This window comes from Salmo salar, unplaced genomic scaffold, assembly GCF_905237065.1.
Source record: "Salmo salar unplaced genomic scaffold, Ssal_v3.1, whole genome shotgun sequence".
In the NCBI taxonomy this organism is placed as follows: domain Eukaryota; kingdom Metazoa; phylum Chordata; class Actinopteri; order Salmoniformes; family Salmonidae; genus Salmo; species Salmo salar.
In genome coordinates this window covers 67,141-87,369 of record NW_025550366.1, presented here as the reverse complement: position 1 = coordinate 87,369, position 20,229 = coordinate 67,141, and positions in this window count along the sequence as shown.

Sequence of the window (20,229 nt, the reverse complement as noted above, 5' to 3'; positions counted from 1 at the left end):
GTCACCTTTTCCATGAAGCTTCCTTTCTTTAGGTCACCTTTTCCATGAAGCTTCCCTGCTGTATGTCACCTTTTCCATGAAGCTTCCCTGCTGTAGGTCACCTTTTCCATGAAGCTTCCCTGCTGTAGGTCACCTTTTCCATGAAGCTTCCTTTCTTTAGGTCACCTTTTCTTGAAGTTTCCCTGCTGTAGGTCACCTTTTCCATGAAGCTTCCCTGCTGTATGTCACCTTTTCCATGAAGCTTCCCTGCTGTAGGTCACCTTTTCCATGAAGCTTCCCTGCTATAGGTCACCTTTTCCATGAAGCTTCCTTTGTTTAGGTCACCTTTTCTTGAAGTTTCCCTGCTCTAGGTCACCTTTTCCATGAAGCTTCCCTGCTTTAGGTCACCTTTTCGATTAAGCTTCCCTGCTGTAGGTCACCTTTTCCATGAAGCTTTCCTGCTGTAGATCACCTTTTCCATGAAGCTTCCCTGCTGTAGATCACCTATTCCATGGCTTCCCTGCTATAGGTCACCTTTTCCATGAAGCTTCCCTGCTGTAGGTCACCTTTTCCATGAAGCTTCCCTGCTGTAGGTCACCTTTTCCATAAAGCTTCCCTGCTGTAGGTCACCTTTTCCATGAAGCTTCCCTGCTGTAGGTCACCTTTTCCATGAAGCTTCCCTACAGTAGGTCACCTTTTCCATGAAGCTTCCCTGCTGTAGATCACCTATTCCATGAAGCTTCCCTGCTATAGGTCACCTTTTCCATGAAGCTTCCCTACTGTAGGTCACCTTTTCCATGAAGCTTCCCTGCTGTAGGTCACCTTTTCCATGAAGCTTCCCTGCTGTAGATCACCTTTTCCATGAAGCTTCCCTGCTGTAGATCACCTATTCCATGCTTCCCTGCTATAGGTCACCTTTTCCATGAAGCTTCCCTGCTGTAGCTCACCTTTTCCATGAAGCTTCCCTGCAGTAGGTCACCTTTTCCATAAAGCTTCCCTGCTGTAGGTCACCTTTTCCATGAAGCTTCCCTACTGTAGGTCACCTATTCCATGAAGCTTCCTTTCTTTAGGTCACCTTTTCCATGAAGCTTCCCTGCTGTAGGTCACCTTTTCCATGAAGCTTCCCTGCTTTAGGTCACCTTTTCCATGAAGCTTCCCTGCTTTAGGTCACCTTTTCCATGAAGTTTCCCTGCTGTAGGTCACCTTTTCCATGAAGCTTCCCTGCTTTAGGTCACCTTTTCCATGAAGCTTCCCTGCTGTAGGTCACCTTTTCCATGAAGCTTCCCTGCTGTAGGTCACCTTTTCCATGAAGCTTCCCTGCTGTAGTTCACCTTTTCCATGAAGCTTCCTTTCTTTAGGTCACCTTTTCCATTAAGCTTCCCTGCTGTAGGTCACCTTTTCCATGAAGCTTCCCTGCTATAGGTCACCTTTTCCATGAAGCTTCCCTGCTGTAGGTCACCTTTTCCATGAAGCTTCCCTGCTGTAGGTCACCTTTTCCATGAAGCTTCCCTGCTATAGGTCACCTTTTCCATGAAGCTTCCCTGCTTTAGGTCACCTTTTCCATGAAGCTTCCCTGCTGTAGGTCACCTTTTCCATGAAGCTTCCCTGCTTTAGGTCACCTTTTCCATGAAGCTTCCCTGCTATAGGTCACCTTTTCCATGAAGCTTCCCTACTGTAGGTCACCTTTTCCATGAAGCTTCCCTGCTGTAGGTCACCTTTTCCATGAAGCTTCCCTGCTGTAGGTCACCTATTCCATGAAGCTTCCCTTCTTTAGGTCACCTTTTCCATGAAGCTTCCCTGCTGTAGGTCACCTTTTCCATGAAGCTTCCCTGCTGTAGGTCACCTTTTCCATGAAGCTTCCCTGCTGTAGGTCACCTTTTCCATGAAGCTTCCTGCTTTAGGTCACCTTTTCCCATGAAGCTTCCCTGCTCTAGGTCACCTTTTCCATGAAGCTTCCCTGCTGTAGGTCACCTTTTCCATGAAGCTTCCCTGCTGTAGGTCACCTTTTCCATGAAGCTTCCTTTCTTTAGGTCACCTTTTCCATGAAGCTTCCCTGCTGTAGGTCACCTTTTCCATGAAGCTTCCCTGCTGTAGGTCACCTTTTCCATGAAGCTTCCTGCTGTAGATCACCTTTTCCATGAAGCTTCCCTGCTGTAGATCACCTTTTCCATGAAGCTTCCCTGCTATAGGTCACCTTTTCCATGAAGCTTCCCTGCTATAGGTCACCTTTTCCATGAAGCTTCCCTACTGTAGGTCACCTTTTCCATGAAGCTTCCTTTCTTTATGTCACCTTTTCCATGAAGCTTCCCTACTGTAGGTCACCTTTTCCATGAAGCTTCCTTTCTTTAGGTCACCTTTTCCATGAAGCTTCCCTGCTGTAGGTCACCTTTTCCATAAAGCTTCCCTGCTGTAGGTCACCTTTTCCATGAAGCTTTCCTGCTGTAGATCACCTTTTCCATGAAGCTTCCCTGCAGTAGGTCACCCATTCCATGAGCTTCCCTGCTATAGGTCACCTTTTCCATGAAGCTTCCCTGCTGTAGGTCACCTTTTCCATGAAGCTTCCCTGCTGTAGGTCACCTTTTCCATAAAGCTTCCCTGCTGTAGGTCACCTTTTCCATGAAGCTTCCCTGCTGTAGGTCACCTTTTCCATGAAGCTTTCCTGCTGTAGGTCACCTTTTCCATGAAGCTTCCCTGCTGTAGGTCACCTTTTCCATGAAGCTTCCCTTCTTTAGGTCACCTTTTCCATGAAGCTTCCCTGCTGTAGGTCACCTTTTCCATGAAGCTTCCCTGCTGTAGGTCACCTTTTCCATGAAGCTTCCCTGCTGTAGGTCACCTTTCCATGAAGCTTCCCTGCTGTAGGTCACCTTTTCCATGAAGCTTCCCTGCTGTAGGTCACCTATTCCATGAAGCTTCCCTTCTTTAGGTCACCTTTTCCATGAAGCTTCCCTGCTGTAGGTCACCTTTTCCATGAAGCTTCCCTGCTGTAGGTCACCTTTTCCATGAAGCTTCCCTGCTGTAGGTCACCTTTTCCATGAAGCTTCCCTTCTTTAGGTCACCTTTTCCATGAAGCTTCCCTGCTGTAGGTCACCTTTTCCATGAAGCTTCCCTGCTGTAGGTCACCTTTTCCATGAAGCTTCCCTGCTGTAGGTCACCTTTTCCATGAAGCTTCCCTGCTGTAGGTCACCTTTTCCATGAAGCTTCCCTGCTGTAGGTCACCTTTTCCATGAAGCTTCCCTGCTTTAGGTCACCTTTTCCATGAAGCTTCCCTGCTGTAGGTCACCTTTTCCATGAAGCTTCCCTGCTTTAGGTCACCTTTTCCATGAAGCTTCCCTGCTATAGGTCACCTTTTCCATGAAGCTTCCCTGCTGTAGGTCACCTTTTCCATGAAGCTTCCCTGCTGTAGGTCACCTTTTCCATGAAGCTTCCCTGCTGTAGGTCACCTATTCCATGAAGCTTCCTTTCTTTAGGTCACCTTTTCCATGAAGCTTCCCTGCTGTAGGTCACCTTTTCCATGAAGCTTCCCTGCTGTAGGTCACCTTTTCCATGAAGCTTCCCTGCTATAGGTCACATTTTCCATGAAGCTTCCTTTCTTTAGGTCACCTTTTCCATGAAGCTTCCCTGCTGTAGGTCACCTTTTCCATGAAGCTTCCCTGCTGTAGGTCACCTTTTCCATGAAGCTTCCCTGCTGTAGGTCACCTTTTCCATGAAGCTTCCCTGCTGTAGGTCACCTTTTCCATGAAGCTTCCCTGCTGTAGGTCACCTTTTCCATGAAGCTTCCCTGCTGTAGGTCACCTTTTCCATGAAGCTTCCCTGCTGTAGGTCACCTTTTCCATGAAGCTTCCCTGCTGTAGGTCACCTTTTCCATGAAGCTTCCCTGCTGTAGGTCACCTTTTCCATGAAGCTTCCCTGCTGTAGGTCACCTTTTCCATGAAGCTTCCCTGCTGTAGGTCACCTTTTCCATGAAGCTTCCCTGCTGTAGGTCACCTTTTCCATGAAGTTTCCCTGCTGTAGTTCACCTTTTCCATGAAGCTTCCCTGCTGTAGGTCACCTTTTCCATGAAGCTTCCCTGCTGTAGGTCACCTTTACCATGAAGCTTCCCTGCTGTAGGTCAACTTTTCCATGAAGCTTCCCTGCTGTATGGCACCTTTTCCATGAAGTTTCCCTGCTGTAGTTCACCTTTTCCATGAAGCTTCCCTGGTGTAGGTCACCTCCTCTTCCATTAAGCTTCCCTGCTGTAGGTCAGCTTTTCCATGAAGCTACCCTACTGTAGGTCACCTTTTCCATGAAGCTTCCCTGCTGTAGGTCACATATTCCTTGAAGCTTCCTTTCTTTAGGTCACCTTTTCCATGAAGTTTCCCTGCTGTATGTCACCCATTCCATGAAGCTTCCATGCTATAGGTCACCTTTTCCATGAAGCTTCCCTACTGTAGGTCACCTTTTCCATGAAGCTTCCTTTCTTTAGGTCACCTTTTTCATGAAGCTTCCCTGCTGTAGGTCACCTTTTCCATAAAGTTTCCCTGCTGTAGGTCACCTTTTCCATGAAGCTTCCCTGCAGTAGATCACCTTTTCCATGAAGCTTCCCTGCAGTAGATCACCCATTCCATGCTTCCCTGCTATAGGTCACCTTTTCCATGAAGCTTCCCTGCTGTAGGTCACCTTTTCCATGAAGCTTCCCTGCTGTAGGTCACCTTTTCCATGAAGCTTCCCTGCTGTAGGTCACCTTTACCATGAAGCTTCCCTGCTGTAGGTCACCTTTTCCATGAAGCTTTCCTACAGTAGATCACCTTTTCCATGAAGCTTCCCTGCAGTAGATCAACTATTCCATGCTTCCCTGCTATAGGTCACCTTTTCCATGAAGCTTCCCAACTGTAGGTCACCTTTTCCATGAAGCTTCCCTGCTGTAGGTCACCTTTTCCATTAAGCTTCCCTGCTGTAGGTCACCTTTACCATGAAGCTTCCCTGCTGTAGGTCACCTTTTCCATGAAGCTTCCCTGCTGTAGGTCACCTTTTCCATGAAGCTTCCTTTCTTTAGGTCACCTTTTCCATGAAGCTTCCCTGCTGTAGGTCACCTTTTCCATGAAGCTTCCCTGCTGTAGGTCACCTTTTCCATGAAGCTTCCCTGCTGTAGGTCACCTTTTCCATGAAGCTTCCCTGCTGTAGGTCAACTTTTCCATGAAGCTTCCCTGCTGTAGGTCACATATTCCATGAAGCTTCTTTTCTTTAGGTCACCTTTTCCATGAAGCTTCCCTCCTGTATGTCAACTTTTCCATGAAGCTTCCCTGCTGTAGGTCACCTTTTCCATGAAGATTCCCTGCTATAGGTCACCTTTTCCATGAAGATTCCCTACTGTAGGTCACCTTTTCCATGAAGCTTCCTTTATTTATGTCACCTTTTCCAATAAGCTTCCCTACTGTAGGTCACCTTTTCCATGAAGCTTCCTTTCTTTAGGTCACCTTTTTCATGAAGCTTCCCTGCTGTAGGTCACCTTTTCCATAAAGTTTCCCTGCTGTAGGTCACCTTTTCCATGAAGCTTTCCTGCAGTAGGTCACCTTTTCCATGAAGCTTCCCTGCTGTAGGTCACCCATTCCATGGCTTCCCTGCTATAGGTCACCTTTTCCATGAAGCTTCCCTGCTGTAGGTCACCTTTTCCATGAAGCTTCCCTGCTGTAGGTCACCTTTTCCATAAAGCTTCCCTGCTGTAGGTCACCTTTTCCATGAAGCTTCCCTGCTGTAGGTCACCTTTTCCATGAAGCTTTCCTACAGTAGATCACCTTTTCCATGAAGCTTCCCTGCAGTAGATCAACTATTCCATGCTTCCCTGCTATAGGTCACCTTTTCCATGAAGCTTCCCTACTGTAGGTCACCTTTTCCATGAAGCTTCCCTGCTGTAGGTCACCTTTTCCATGAAGCTTCCCTGCTGTAGGTCACCTTTACCATGAAGCTTCCCTGCTGTAGGTCACCTTTTCCATGAAGCTTCCCTTCTGTAGGTCACCTTTTCCATGAAGCTTCCTTTCTTTAGGTCACCTTTTCCATGAAGCTTCCCTGCTGTAGGTCACCTTTTCCATGAAGCTTCCCTGCTGTAGGTCACCTTTTCCATGAAGCTTCCCTGCTGTAGGTCACCTTTTCCATGAAGCTTCCCTGCTGTAGGTCACCTTTTCCATGAAGCTTCCCTGCTGTAGGTCAACTTTTCCATGAAGCTTCCCTGCTGTAGGTCACATATTCCATGAAGCTTCTTTTCTTTAGGTCACCTTTTCCATGAAGCTTCCCTGCTGTATGTCACCTTTTCCATGAAGCTTCCCTGCTGTAGGTCACCTTTTCCATGAAGCTTCCCTGCTATAGGTCACCTTTTCCATGAAGCTTCCTTTCTTTAGGTCACCTTTTCCATGAAGTTTCCCTGCTGTAGGTCACCTTTTCCATGAAGCTTCCCTGCTTTAGGTCACCTTATCCATGAAGCTTCCCTGCTGTAGGTCACCTTTTCCATGAAGCTTCCCTGCTGTAGGTCACCTTTTCCATGAAGCTTCCCTGCCATAGGTCACATTTTCCATGAAGCTTCTTTTCTTTAGGTCACCTTTTCTTGAAGTTTCCCTGCTCTAGGTCACCTTTTCCATGAAGCTTCCCTGCTTTAGGTCACCTTTTCGACGAAGCTTCCCTGCTGTAGGTCACCTTTTCCATGAAGCTTCCCTGCTATAGGTCACCTTTTCCATGAAGCTTCCCTGCTTTAGGTCACCTTTTCGATGAAGCTTCCCTGCTGTAGGTCACCTTTTCCATAAAGTTTCCCTGCTGTAGGTCAACTTTTCCATGAAGCTTCCCTGCTGTAGGTCACCTTTTCCATGAAGATTCCCTGCTATAGGTCACCTTTTCCATGAAGATTCCCTACTGTAGGTCACCTTTTCCATGAAGCTTCCTTTATTTATGTCACCTTTTCCATTAAGCTTCCCTACTGTAGGTCACCTTTTCCATGAAGCTTCCTTTCTTTAGGTCACCTTTTTCATGAAGCTTCCCTGCTGTAGGTCACCTTTTCCATGAAGCTTCCCTGCTGTAGTTCACCTTTTCCATGAAGCTTCCCTGCTGTAGGTCACCTCTCCCTCTCTCTCTTTTCCATGAAGTTCCCCTGCTGTATGTCACCTTTTCCATGAAGCTTCCCTGCTTTAGGTCACCTTTCCATGAAGCTTCCCTGCTGTAGGTCACCTTTTCCATGAAGCTTCCCTGCAGTAGATCACATTTTCCATGAAGCTTCCCTGCAGTAGATCACCTATTCCATGAAGCTTCCTTTCTTTTAGTCACCTTTTCCATGAAGTTTCCCTGCTGTAGGTCACCTTTTCCATGAAGCTTCCCTGCTTTAGGTCACATTTTCCATGAAGCTTCCTTTCTTTAGGTCACCTTTTCTTGAAGTTTCCCTGCTGTAGGTCACCTTTTCCATGAAGCTTCCCTGCTTTAGGTCACCTTTTCCATGAAGCTTCCCTGCTGTAGGTCACCTTTTCCATGAAGCTTCCCTACTGTAGGTCACCTTTTCCATGAAGCTTCCCTGCTGTAGTTCACCTTTTCCATGAAGCTTCCTTTCTTTAGGTCACCTTTTCCATTAAGCTTCCCTGCTGTAGGTCACCTTTTCCATGAAGCTTCCCTGCTATAGGTCACCTTTTCCATGAACCTTCCCTACTGTAGGTCACCTTTTCCATTAAGCTTCCCTGCTGGAAGTCACCTTTTCCATGAAGCTTCCCTGCTATAGGTCACCTTTTCCATGAAGCTTCCCTGCTGTATGTCACCTTTTCCATGAAGCTTCCCTGCTGTAGGTCACCTTTTCCATGAAGCTTCCCTGCTGTAGGTCACCTTTTCCATGAAGCTTCCCTTCTGTAGGTCACCTTTTCCATTAAGCTTCCCTGCTGGAAGTCACCTTTTCCATGAAGCTTCCCTGCTGTAGGTCACCTTTTCCATGAAGCTTCCCTGCTATAGGTCACCTTTTCCATGAAGATTCCCTACTGTAGGTCACCTTTTCCATGAAGCTTCCCTGCTGTAGGTCAACTTTTCCATGAAGCTTCCCTGCTGTAGGTCACATATTCCATGAAGCTTCTTTTCTTTAGGTCACCTTTTCCATGAAGCTTCCCTGCTGTATGTCACCTTTTCCATGAAGCTTCCCTGCTGTAGGTCACCTTTTCCATGAAGCTTCCCTGCTATAGGTCACATTTTCCATGAAGCTTCCTTTCTTTAGGTCACCTTTTCTTGAAGTTTCCCTGCTCTAGGTCACCTTTTCCATGAAGCTTCCCTGCTGTATGTCACCTTTTCCATGAAGCTTCCCTGCTGTAGGTCACCTTTTCCATGAAGCTTCCCTGCTATAGGTCACATTTTCCATGAAGCTTCCTTTGTTTAGGTCACCTTTTCTTGAAGTTTCCCTGCTCTAGGTCACCTTTTCCATGAAGCTTCCCTGCTTTAGGTCACCTTTTCGATTAAGCTTCCCTGCTGTAGGTCACCTTTTCCATGAAGCTTTCCTGCAGTAGATCACCTTTTCCATGAAGCTTCCCTGCAGTAGATCACCTATTCCATGCTTCCCTGCTATAGGTCACCTTTTCCATGAAGCTTCCCTGCTGTAGGTCACCTTTTCCATGAAGCTTCCCTGCTGTAGGTCACCTTTTCCATAAAGTTTCCCTGCTGTAGGTCACCTTTTCCATGAAGCTTCCCTGCTGTAGGTCACCTTTTCCATGAAGCTTTCCTACTGTAGATCACCTTTTCCATGAAGCTTCCCTGCAGTAGATCACCTATTCCATGCTTCCCTGCTATAGGTCACCTTTTCCATGAAGCTTCCCAACTGTAGGTCACCTTTTCGATGAAGCTTCCCTGCTGTAGGTCACCTTTTCCATGAAGCTTCCCTGCAGTAGGTCACCTTTTCCATGAAGCTTCCCTGCTGTAGATCACCTATTCCATGAGCTTCCCTGCTTTAGGTCACCTTTTCCATGAAGCTTCCCTGCTGTAGCTCACCTTTTCCATGAAGCTTCCCTGCTGTAGGTCACCTTTTCCATAAAGTTTCCCTGCTGTAGGTCACCTTTTCCATGAAGCTTCCCAACTGTAGGTCACATATTCCATGAAGCTTCCTTTCTTTTAGTCACCTTTTCCATGAAGTTTCCCTGCTGTAGGTCACCTTTTCCATGAAGCTTCCCTGCTTTAGGTCACATTTTCCATGAAGCTTCCTTTCTTTAGGTCACCTTTTCTTGAAGTTTCCCTGCTGTAGGTCACCTTTTCCATGAAGCTTCCCTGCTTTAGGTCACCTTTTCCATGAAGCTTCCCTGCTGTAGGTCACCTTTTCCATGAAGCTTCCCTGCTGTAGGTCACCTTTTCCATGAAGCTTCCCTGCTGTAGGTCACCTTTTCCATGAAGCTTCCCTGCTGTAGGTCACCTTTTCCATGAAGCTTCCTTTCTTTAGGTCACCTTTTCCATGAAGCTTCCCTGCTGTAGGTCACCTTTTCCATGAAGCTTCCCTGCTGTAGGTCACCTTTTCCATGAAGCTTCCCTGCTATAGGTCACATTTTCCATGAAGCTTCCTTTCTTTAGGTCACCTTTTCCATGAAGTTTCCCTGCTCTAGGTCACCTTTTCCATGAAGCTTCCCTGCTTTAGGTCACCTTTTCGACGAAGCTTCCCTGCTGTAGGTCACCTTTTCCATGAAGCTTCCCTGCTATAGGTCACCTTTTCCATGAAGCTTCCCTGCTTTAGGTCACCTTTTCGATGAAGCTTCCCTGCTGTAGGTCACCTTTACCATGAAGCTTCCCTGCTGTAGGTCACCTTTTCCATGAAGCTTCCCTACTGTAGGTCACCTTTTCCATGAAGCTTCCTTTCTTTATGTCACCTTTTCCATTAAGCTTCCCTGCTGTAGGTCACCTTTTCCATGAAGCTTCCTTTCTTTAGGTCACCTTTTCCATGAAGCTTCCCTGCTGTAGGTCACCTTTTCCATGAAGATTCCCTGCTATAGGTCACCTTTTCCATGAAGCTTCCCTGCTGTAGGTCACCTTTTCCATGAAGATTCCCTACTGTAGGTCACCTTTTCCATGAAGCTTCCCTGCTGTAGGTCACCTTTTCCATGAAGCTTCCCTGCTGTAGGTCACCTATTCCATGAAGCTTCTTTTCTTTAGGTCACCTTTTCCATGAAGCTTCCCTGCTGTATGTCACCTTTTCCATGAAGCTTCCCTGCTGTAGGTCACCTTTTCCATGAAGATTCCCTGCTATAGGTCACCTTTTCCATGAAGATTCCCTACTGTAGGTCACCTTTTCCATGAAGCTTCCTTTATTTATGTCACCTTTTCCAATAAGCTTCCCTACTGTAGGTCACCTTTTCCATGAAGCTTCCTTTCTTTAGGTCACCTTTTCATGAAGCTTCCCTGCTGTAGGTCACCTTTTCCATAAAGTTTCCCTGCTGTAGGTCACCTTTTCCATGAAACTTTCCTGCAGTAGATCACCTTTTCCATGAAGCTTCCCTGCAGTAGATCACCCATTCCATGCTTCCCTGCTATAGGTCACCTTTTCCATGAAGCTTCCCTGCTGTAGGTCACCTTTTCCATGAAGCTTCCCTGCTGTAGGTCACCTTTTCCATAAAGCTTCCCTGCTGTAGGTCACCTTTTCCATGAAGCTTCCCTGCTGTAGGTCACCTTTTCCATGAAGCTTTCCTACAGTAGATCACCTTTTCCATGAAGCTTCCCTGCAGTAGATCAACTATTCCATGCTTCCCTGCTATAGGTCACCTTTTCCATGAAGCTTCCCTACTGTAGGTCACCTTTTCCATGAAGCTTCCCTGCTGTAGGTCACCTTTTCCATGAAGCTTCCCTGCTGTAGGTCACCTTTTCCATGAAGCTTCCTTTCTTTAGGTCACCTTTTCCATGAAGCTTCCCTGCTGTAGGTCACCTTTTCCATAAAGTTTCCCTGCTGTAGGTCACCTTTTCCATGAAGCTTCCCTGCTGTAGGTCACCTTTTCCATGAAGCTTTCCTACTGTAGGTCACCTTTTCCATGAAGCTTCCCTGCTGTAGGTCACCTATTCCATGAGCTTCCCTGCTATAGGTCACCTTTTCCATGAAGCTTCCCAACTGTAGGTCACCTTTTCCATGAAGCTTCCCTGCTGTAGGTCACCTTTACCATGAAGCTTCCCTGCTGTAGGTCACCTTTTCCATGAAGCTTCCTTTCTTTAGGTCACCTTTTCCATGAAGCTTCCCTGCTGTAGGTCACCTTTTCCATGAAGCTTCCCTGCTGTAGGTCACCTTTTCCATGAAGCTTCCCTGCTGTAGGTCACCTTTTCCATGAAGCTTCCCTGCTGTAGGTCACCTTTTCCATGAAGCTTCCCTGCTGTAGGTCACCTATTCCATGAAGCTTCTTTTCTTTAGGTCACCTTTTCCATGAAGCTTCCCTGCTGTATGTCACCTTTTCCATGAAGCTTCCCTGCTGTAGGTCACCTTTTCCATGAAGCTTCCCTGCTATAGGTCACCTTTTCCATGAAGCTTCCTTTCTTTAGGTCACCTTTTCCATGAAGTTTCCCTGCTGTAGGTCACCTTTTCCATGAAGCTTCCCTGCTTTAGGTCACCTTATCCATGAAGCTTCCCTGCTGTAGGTCACCTTTTCCATGAAGCTTCCCTGCTGTAGGTCACCTTTTCCATGAAGCTTCCCTGCTGTAGGTCACATTTTCCATGAAGCTTCCTTTCTTTAGGTCACCTTTTCCATGAAGCTTCCCTGCTGTAGGTCACCTTTTCCATGAAGCTTCCCTGCTTTAGGTCACCTTTTCGATGAAGCTTCCCTGCTGTAGGTCACCTTTTCCATGAAGCTTCCCTGCTATAGGTCACCTTTTCCATGAAGCTTCCCTGCTTTAGGTCACCTTTTCCATGAAGCTTCCCTGCTGTAGGTCACCTTTTCCATGAAGCTTCCCTGCTGTAGGTCACCTTTTCCATGAAGCTTCCCTGCTGTAGGTCACCTTTTCCATAAAGCTTCCCTGCTGTAGGTCACCTTTTCCATGAAGCTTCCCTGCTGTAGGTCACCTTTTCCATGAAGCTTCCCTGCTATAGGTCACCTTTTCCATGAAGCTTCCCTGCTGTAGGTCACCTTTTCCATGAAGCTTCCCTTACTTATGTCACCTTTTCCATTAAGCTTCCCTGCTGTAGGTCACCTTTTCCATGAAGCTTCCCTTCTTTAGGTCACCTTTTCCATGAAGCTTCCCTGCTGTAGGTCACCTTTTCCATAAAGCTTCCCTGCTGTAGGTCACCTTTTCCATGAAGCTTTCCTGCTGTAGATCACCTTTTCCATGAAGCTTCCCTGCTGTAGATCACCCATTCCATGCTTCCCTGCTATAGGTCACCTTTTCCATGAAGCTTCCCTGCTGTAGGTCACCTTTTCCATGAAGCTTCCCTGCTGTAGGTCACCTTTTCCATAAAGTTTCCCTGCTGTAGGTCACCTTTTCCATTAAGCTTCCCTGCTGTAGGTCACCTTTTCCATGAAGCTTCCCTGCTGTAGATCACCTTTTCCATGAAGCTTCCCTGCTGTAGGTCAACTTTTCCATGAAGCTTCCCTGCTGTAGGTCACCTTTTCCATGAAGCTTCCTTTCTTTAGGTCACCTTTTCCATGAAGCTTCCCTGCTGTAGGTCACCTTTTCCATGAAGATTCCTTTATTTATGTCACCTTTTCCATTAAGCTTCCCTACTGTAGGTCACCTTTTCCATGAAGCTTCCCTGCTGTAGGTCACCTTTTCCATGAAGCTTCCCTGCTGTAGGTCACCTTTTCCATGAAGCTTCCCTGCTGTAGGTCACATATTCCATGAAGCTTCTTTTCTTTAGGTCACCTTTTCCATGAAGCTTCCCTGCTGTATGTAACCTTTTCCATGAAGCTTCCCTGCTGTAGGTCACCTTTTCCATGAAGCTTCCCTGCTATAGGTCACCTTTTCCATGAAGCTTCCTTTCTTTAGGTCACCTTTTCCATGAAGTTTCCCTGCTGTAGGTCACCTTTTCCATGAAGCTTCCCTGCTGTAGGTCACCTTTTCCATGAAGATTCCCTGCTGTAGGTCACCTTTTCCATGAAGCTTCCCTGCTATAGGTCACAATTTCCATGAAGCTTCCTTTCTTTAGGTCACCTTTTCTTGAAGTTTCCCTGCTCTAGGTCACCTTTTCCATGAAGCTTCCCTGCTTTAGGTCACCTTTTCGATTAAGCTTCCCTGCTGTAGGTCACCTTTTCCATGAAGCTTTCCTGCAGTAGATCACCTTTTCCATGAAGCTTCCCTGCAGTAGATTACCTATTCCATGCTTCCCTGCTATAGGTCACCTTTTCCATGAAGCTTCCCTGCTGTAGGTCACCTTTTCCATGAAGCTTCCCTGCTATAGGTCACATTTTCCATGAAGCTTCCTTTCTTTAGGTCACCTTTTCTTGAAGTTTCCCTGCTCTAGGTCACCTTTTCCATGAAGCTTCCCTGCTTTAGGTCACCTTTTCCATGAAGTTTCCCTGCTGTAGGTCACCTTTTCCATGAAGCTTCCCTGCTTTAGGTCACCTTTTCCATGAAGCTTCCCTGCTATAGGTCACCTTTTCCATGAAGATTCCCTACTGTAGGTCACCTTTTCCATGAAGCTTCCCTGCTGTAGGTCAACTTTTCCATGAAGCTTCCCTGCTGTAGGTCACATATTCCATGAAGCTTCTTTTCTTTAGGTCACCTTTTCCATTAAGCTTCCCTGCTGGAAGTCACCTTTTCCATGAAGCTTCCCTGCTGTATGTCACCTTTTCCATGAAGCTTCCCTGCTGTAGGTCACCTTTTCCATGAAGCTTCCCTGCTATAGGTCACAATTTCCATGAAGCTTCCTTTCTTTAGGTCACCTTTTCTTGAAGTTTCCCTGCTCCAGGTCACCTTTTCCATGAAGCTTCCCTGCTTTAGGTCACCTTTTCGACGAAACTTCCCTGCTGTAGGTCACCTTTTCCATGAAGCTTCCCTGCTATAGGTCACCTTTTCCATGAAGCTTCCCTGCTTTAGGTCACCTTTTCGATGAAGCTTCCCTGCTGTAGGTCACCTTTACCATGAAGCTTCCCTGCTGTAGGTCACCTTTTCCATGAAGCTTCCCTGCTGTAGGTCACCTTTTCCATGAAGCTTCCCTGCTGTAGGTCACCTTTTCCATGAAGCTTCCCTGCTATAGGTCACAATTTCCATGAAGCTTCCTTTCTTTAGGTCACCTTTTCTTGAAGTTTCCCTGCTCTAGGTCACCTTTTCCATGAAGCTTCCCTGCTTTAGGTCACCTTTTCGATTAAGCTTCCCTGCTGTAGGTCACCTTTTCCATGAAGCTTTCCTGCAGTAGATCACCTTTTCCATGAAGCTTCCCTGCAGTAGATTACCTATTCCATGCTTCCCTGCTATAGGTCACCTTTTCCATGAAGCTTCCCTGCTGTAGGTCACCTTTTCCATGAAGCTTCCCTGCTATAGGTCACAATTTCCATGAAGCTTCCTTTCTTTAGGTCACCTTTTCTTGAAGTTTCCCTGCTGTAGGTCACCTTTTCCATGAAGCTTCCCTGCTTTAGGTCACCTTTTCCATGAAGCTTCCCTGCTATAGGTCACCTTTTCCATGAAGATTCCCTACTGTAGGTCACCTTTTCCATGAAGCTTCCCTGCTGTAGGTCAACTTTTCCATGAAGCTTCCCTGCTGTAGGTCACATATTCCATGAAGCTTCTTTTCTTTAGGTCACCTTTTCCATTAAGCTTCCCTGCTGGAAGTCACCTTTTCCATGAAGCTTCCCTGCTATAGGTCACCTTTTCCATGAAGCTTCCCTGCTGTAGGTCACCTTTACCATGAAGCTTCCATGCTTTAGGTCACCTTTTCCATGAAGCTTCCCTGCTGTAGGTCACCTTTTCCATAAATCTTCCCTGCTGTAGGTCACCTTTTCCATGAAGCTTCCCTGCTATAGGTCACCTTTTCCTTGAAGATTCCCTACTGTAGGTCACCTTTTCCATGAAGCTTCCTTTATTTATGTCACCTTTTCCATTAAGCTTCCCTACTGTAGGTCACCTTTTCCATGAAGCTTCCTTTCTTTAGGTCACCTTTTCCATGAAGCTTCCCTGCTGTAGGTCACCTTTTCCATGAAGCTTCCCTGCTGTAGGTCACCTTTTCCATGAAGCTTCCCTGCTGTAGGTCACCTTTTCCATTAAGCTTCCTTTCTTTAGATCACCTTTTCCATGAAGATTCCCTGCTGTAGGTCACCTTTTCCATGAAGCTTCCCTGCTGTATGTCACCTATTCCATGAAGCTTCCCTGCTGTAGGTCACCTTTTCCATGAAGCTTCGCTGCTGTAGGTCACATTTTCCATGAAGCTTCCTTTCTTTAGGTCACCTTTTCCATGAAGCTTCCCTGCTCTAGGTCACCTTTTCCATGAAGCTTCCCTGCTTTAGGTCACCTTTTCCATGAAGCTTCCCTGCTGTAGGTCACCTTTTCCATGAAGCTTCCCTGCTGTAGGTCACCTTTTCCATGAAGCTTCCCTGCTTTAGGTCACCTTTTCCATGAAGCTTCCCTGCTATAGGTCACCTTTTCCATGAAGCTTCCCTGCTGTAGGTCACCTTTTCCATGAAGCTTCCCTGCTGTAGGTCACCTTTTCCATGAAGCTTCCCTGCTGTAGGTCACATATTCCATGAAGCTTCTTTTCTTTAGGTCACCTTTTCCATGAAGCTTCCCTGCTGGAAGTCACCTTTTCCATGAAGCTTCCCTGCTATAGGTCACCTTTTCCATGAAGCTTCCCTGCTGTAGGTCACCTTTACCATGAAGCTTCCCTGCTTTAGGTCACCTTTTCCATGAAGCTTCCCTGCTGTAGGTCACCTTTTCCATAAAGCTTCCCTGCTGTAGGTCACCTTTTCCATGAAGCTTCCCTGCTATAGGTCACCTTTTCCATGAAGCTTCCCTGCTGTAGGTCACCTTTTCCATGAAGCTTCCCTTCTTTATGTCACCTTTTCCATTAAGCTTCACTACTGTAGGTCACCTTTTCCATGAAGCTTCCTTTCTTTAGGTCACCTTTTCCATGAAGCTTCCCTGCTGTAGGTCACCTTTTCCATTAAGCTTCCCTGCTGTAGGTCACCTTTTCCATGAAGCTTCCCTGCTGTAGGTCACCTTTTCCATGAAGCTTCCTTGCTTTAGGTCACCTTTTCCATGAAGATTCCCTGCTGTAGGTCACCTTTTCCATGAAGCTTCCCTGCTGTATGTCACCTTTTCCATGAAGCTTCCCTGCTGTAGGTCACCTATTCCATGAAGCTTCGCTGCTATAGGTCACCTTTTCCATGAAGCTTCCTTTCTTTAGGTCACCTTTTCCTTGAAGTTTCCCTGCTCTAGGTCACCTTTTCCATGAAGCTTCCCTGCTGTAGGTCACCTTTTCCATGAAGCTTCCCTGCTGTAGGTCACCTTTTCCATGAAGCTTCCCTGCTGTAGGTCACCTTTTCCATGAAGCTTCCCTGCTGTAGGTCACCTTTTCCATGAAGCTTCCCTGCTGTAGGTCACCTTTTCCATGAAGCTTCCCTGCTGTAGGTCACCTTTTCCATGAAGCTTCCCTGCTGTAGGTCACCTTTTCCATGAAGCTTCCCTGCTGTAGGTCACCTTTTCCATGAAGATTCCCTGCTGTAGGTCACCTTTTCCATGAAGCTTCCCTGCTGTAGGTCACCTTTTCCATGAAGCTTCCTTTCTTTAGGTCACCTTTTCCATTAAGCTTCCCTACTGTAGGTCACCTTTTCCATGAAGCTTCCTTTCTTTAGGTCACCTTTTCCATGAAGCTTCCCTGCTGTAGGTCACCTTTTCCATAAAGTTTCCCTGCTGTAGGTCACCTTTTCCATGAAGCTTCCCTGCTGTAGATCACCTTTTCCATGAAGCTTCCCTGCTGTAGGTCACCTATTCCATGAGCTTCCCTGCTATAGGTCACCTTTTCCATGAAGCTTCCCTGCTGTAGGTCACCTTTTCCATGAAGCTTCCCTGCTGTAGGTCACCTTTTCCATAAAGTTTCCCTGCTGTAGGTCACCTTTTCCATGAAGCTTCCCTGCTGTAGGTCACCTTTTCCATGAAGCTTTCCTGCAGTAGGTCACCTTTTCCATGAAGCTTCCCTGCAGTAGGTCACCTATTCCATGAAGCTTCCCTGCTATAGGTCACCTTTTCCATGAAGCTTCCTTTCTTTAGGTCACCTTTTCCATGAAGCTTCCCTGCTGTAGGTCACCTTTTCCATGAAGATTCCTTTATTTATGTCACCTTTTCCATTAAGCTTCCCTACTGTAGGTCACCTTTTCCATTAAGCTTCCCTGCTGTAGGTCACCTTTTCCATGAAGCTTCCCTGCTGTAGGTCACCTTTTCCATGAAGCTTCCCTGCTGTAGGTCACCTTTTCCATGAAGCTTCCCTGCTGTAGGTCACCTTTTCCATGAAGCTTCCCTTCTGTAGGTCACCTTTTCCATGAAGCTTCCTTTCTTTAGGTCACCTTTTCCATGAAGCTTCCCTGCTGTATGTAACCTTTTCCATGAAGCTTCCCTGCTGTAGGTCACCTTTTCCATGAAGCTTCCCTGCTATAGGTCACCTTTTCCATGAAGCTTCCTTTCTTTAGGTCACCTTTTCCATGAAGTTTCCCTGCTGTAGGTCACCTTTTCCATGAAGCTTCCCTGCTGTAGGTCACCTTTTCCATGAAGATTCCCTGCTGTAGGTCACCTTTTCCATGAAGCTTCCCTGCTATAGGTCACAATTTCCATGAAGCTTCCTTTCTTTAGGTCACCTTTTCTTGAAGTTTCCCTGCTCTAGGTCACCTTTTCCATGAAGCTTCCCTGCTTTAGGTCACCTTTTCGATTAAGCTTCCCTGCTGTAGGTCACCTTTTCCATGAAGCTTTCCTGCAGTAGGTCACCTTTTCCATGAAGCTTCCCTGCAGTAGATTACCTATTCCATGCTTCCCTGCTATAGGTCACCTTTTCCATGAAGCTTCCCTGCTGTAGGTCACCTTTTCCATGAAGCTTCCCTGCTTTAGGTCACCTTTTCCATGAAGCTTCCCTGCTCTAGGTCACCTTTTCCATGAAGCTTCCCTGCTTTAGGTCACCTTTTCCATGAAGTTTCCCTGCTGTAGGTCACCTTTTCCATGAAGCTTCCCTGCTTTAGGTCACCTTTTCCATGAAGCTTCCCTGCTATAGGTCACCTTTTCCATGAAGATTCCCTACTGTAGGTCACCTTTTCCATGAAGCTTCCCTGCTGTAGGTCACCTTTTCCATGAAGCTTCCCTGCTGTAGGTCACATATTCCATGAAGCTTCCTTTCTTTAGGTCACCTTTTCCATTAAGCTTCCCTGCTGAAGGTCACCTTTTCCATGAAGCTTCCCTGCTGTATGTCACCTTTTCCATGAAGCTTCCCTGCTGTAGGTCACCTTTTCCATGAAGCTTCCCTGCTATAGGTCACAATTTCCATGAAGCTTCCTTTCTTTAGGTCACCTTTTCTTGAAGTTTCCCTGCTGCAGGTCACCTTTTCCATGAAGCTTCCCTGCTTTAGGTCACCTTTTCCACGAAACTTCCCTGCTGTAGGTCACCTTTTCCATGAAGCTTCCCTGCTATAGGTCACCTTTTCCATGAAGCTTCCCTGCTTTAGGTCACCTTTTCCGATGAAGCTTCCCTGCTGTAGGTCACCTTTTCCATGAAGCTTCCCTGCTGTAGGTCACCTTTTCCATGAAGCTTCCCTGCTGTAGGTCACCTTTTCCATGAAGCTTCCCTGCTGTAGGTCACCTTTTCCATGAAGCTTCCCTGCTATAGGTCACAATTTCCATGAAGCTTCCCTTCTTTAGGTCACCTTTTCTTGAAGTTTCCCTGCTCTAGGTCACCTTTTCCATGAAGCTTCCCTGCTTTAGGTCACCTTTTCGATTAAGCTTCCCTGCTGTAGGTCACCTTTTCCATGAAGCTTTCCTGCTGTAGATCACCTTTTCCATGAAGCTTCCCTGCTGTAGATTACCTATTCCATGCTTCCCTGCTATAGGTCACCTTTTCCATGAAGCTTCCCTGCTGTAGGTCACCTTTTCCATGAAGCTTCCCTGCTGTAGGTCACATTTTCCATGAAGCTTCCTTTCTTTAGGTCACCTTTTCCTTGAAGTTTCCCTGCTGTAGGTCACCTTTTCCATGAAGCTTCCCTGCTTTAGGTCACCTTTTCCATGAAGCTTCCCTGCTGTAGGTCACCTTTTCCATGAAGCTTCCCTGCTGTAGGTCACCTTTTCCATGAAGCTTCCCTGCTATAGGTCACCTTTTCCATGAAGCTTCCCTACTGTAGGTCACCTTTTCCATGAAGCTTCCCTGCTGTAGGTCACCTTTTCCATGAAGCTTCCCTGCTGTAGGTCACATATTCCATGAAGCTTCCTTTCTTTAGGTCACCTTTTCCATTAAGCTTCCCTGCTGTAGGTCACCTTTTCCATGAAGCTTCCCTGCTGTAGGTCACCTTTTCCATGAAGCTTCCCTGCTGTAGGTCACCTTTTCCATGAAGCTTCCCTGCTATAGGTCACATTTTCCATGAAGCTTCCTTTCTTTAGGTCACCTTTTCCTGAAGCTTCCCTGCTGTAGGTCACCTTTTCCATGAAGCTTCCCTGCTTTAGGTCACCTTTTCCATGAAGCTTCCCTGCTGTAGGTCACCTTTTCCATGAAGCTTCCCTGCTATAGGTCACCTTTTCCATGAAGCTTCCCTGCTGTAGGTCACCTTTTCCATGAAGCTTCCCTGCTTTAGGTCACCTTTTCCATGAAGCTTCCCTGCTTTAGGTCACCTTTTCCATTAAGCTTCCCTGCTGTAGGTCACCTTTTCCATGAAGCTTCCCTGCTGTAGGTCACCTTTTCCATGAAGCTTCCCTGCTGTAGGTCACCTTTTCCATGAAGCTTCCTGCTGTAGGTCACCTTTTCCATGAAGCTTCCCTGCTGTAGGTCACCTTTTCCATGAAGCTTCCCTGCTGTAGGTCACCTTTTCCATGAAGCTTCCCTGCTGTAGGTCACCTTTTCCATGAAGCTTCCCTGCTGTAGGTCACCTTTTCCATGAAGCTTCCTTGCTGTAGGTCACCTTTTCCATGAAGCTTCCCTGCTGTAGGTCACCTTTTCCATGAAGCTTCCCTTCTGTAGGTCACCTTTTCCATGAAGCTTCCCTGCTGTAGGTCACCTTTTCCATGAAGCTTCCCTGCTGTAGGTCACCTTTTCCATGAAGCTTCCCTTCTTTAGGTCACCTTTTCCATGAAGCTTCCCTGCTTTAGGTCACCTTTTCCATGAAGCTTCCCTGCTTTAGGTCACCTTTTCCATGAAGCTTCC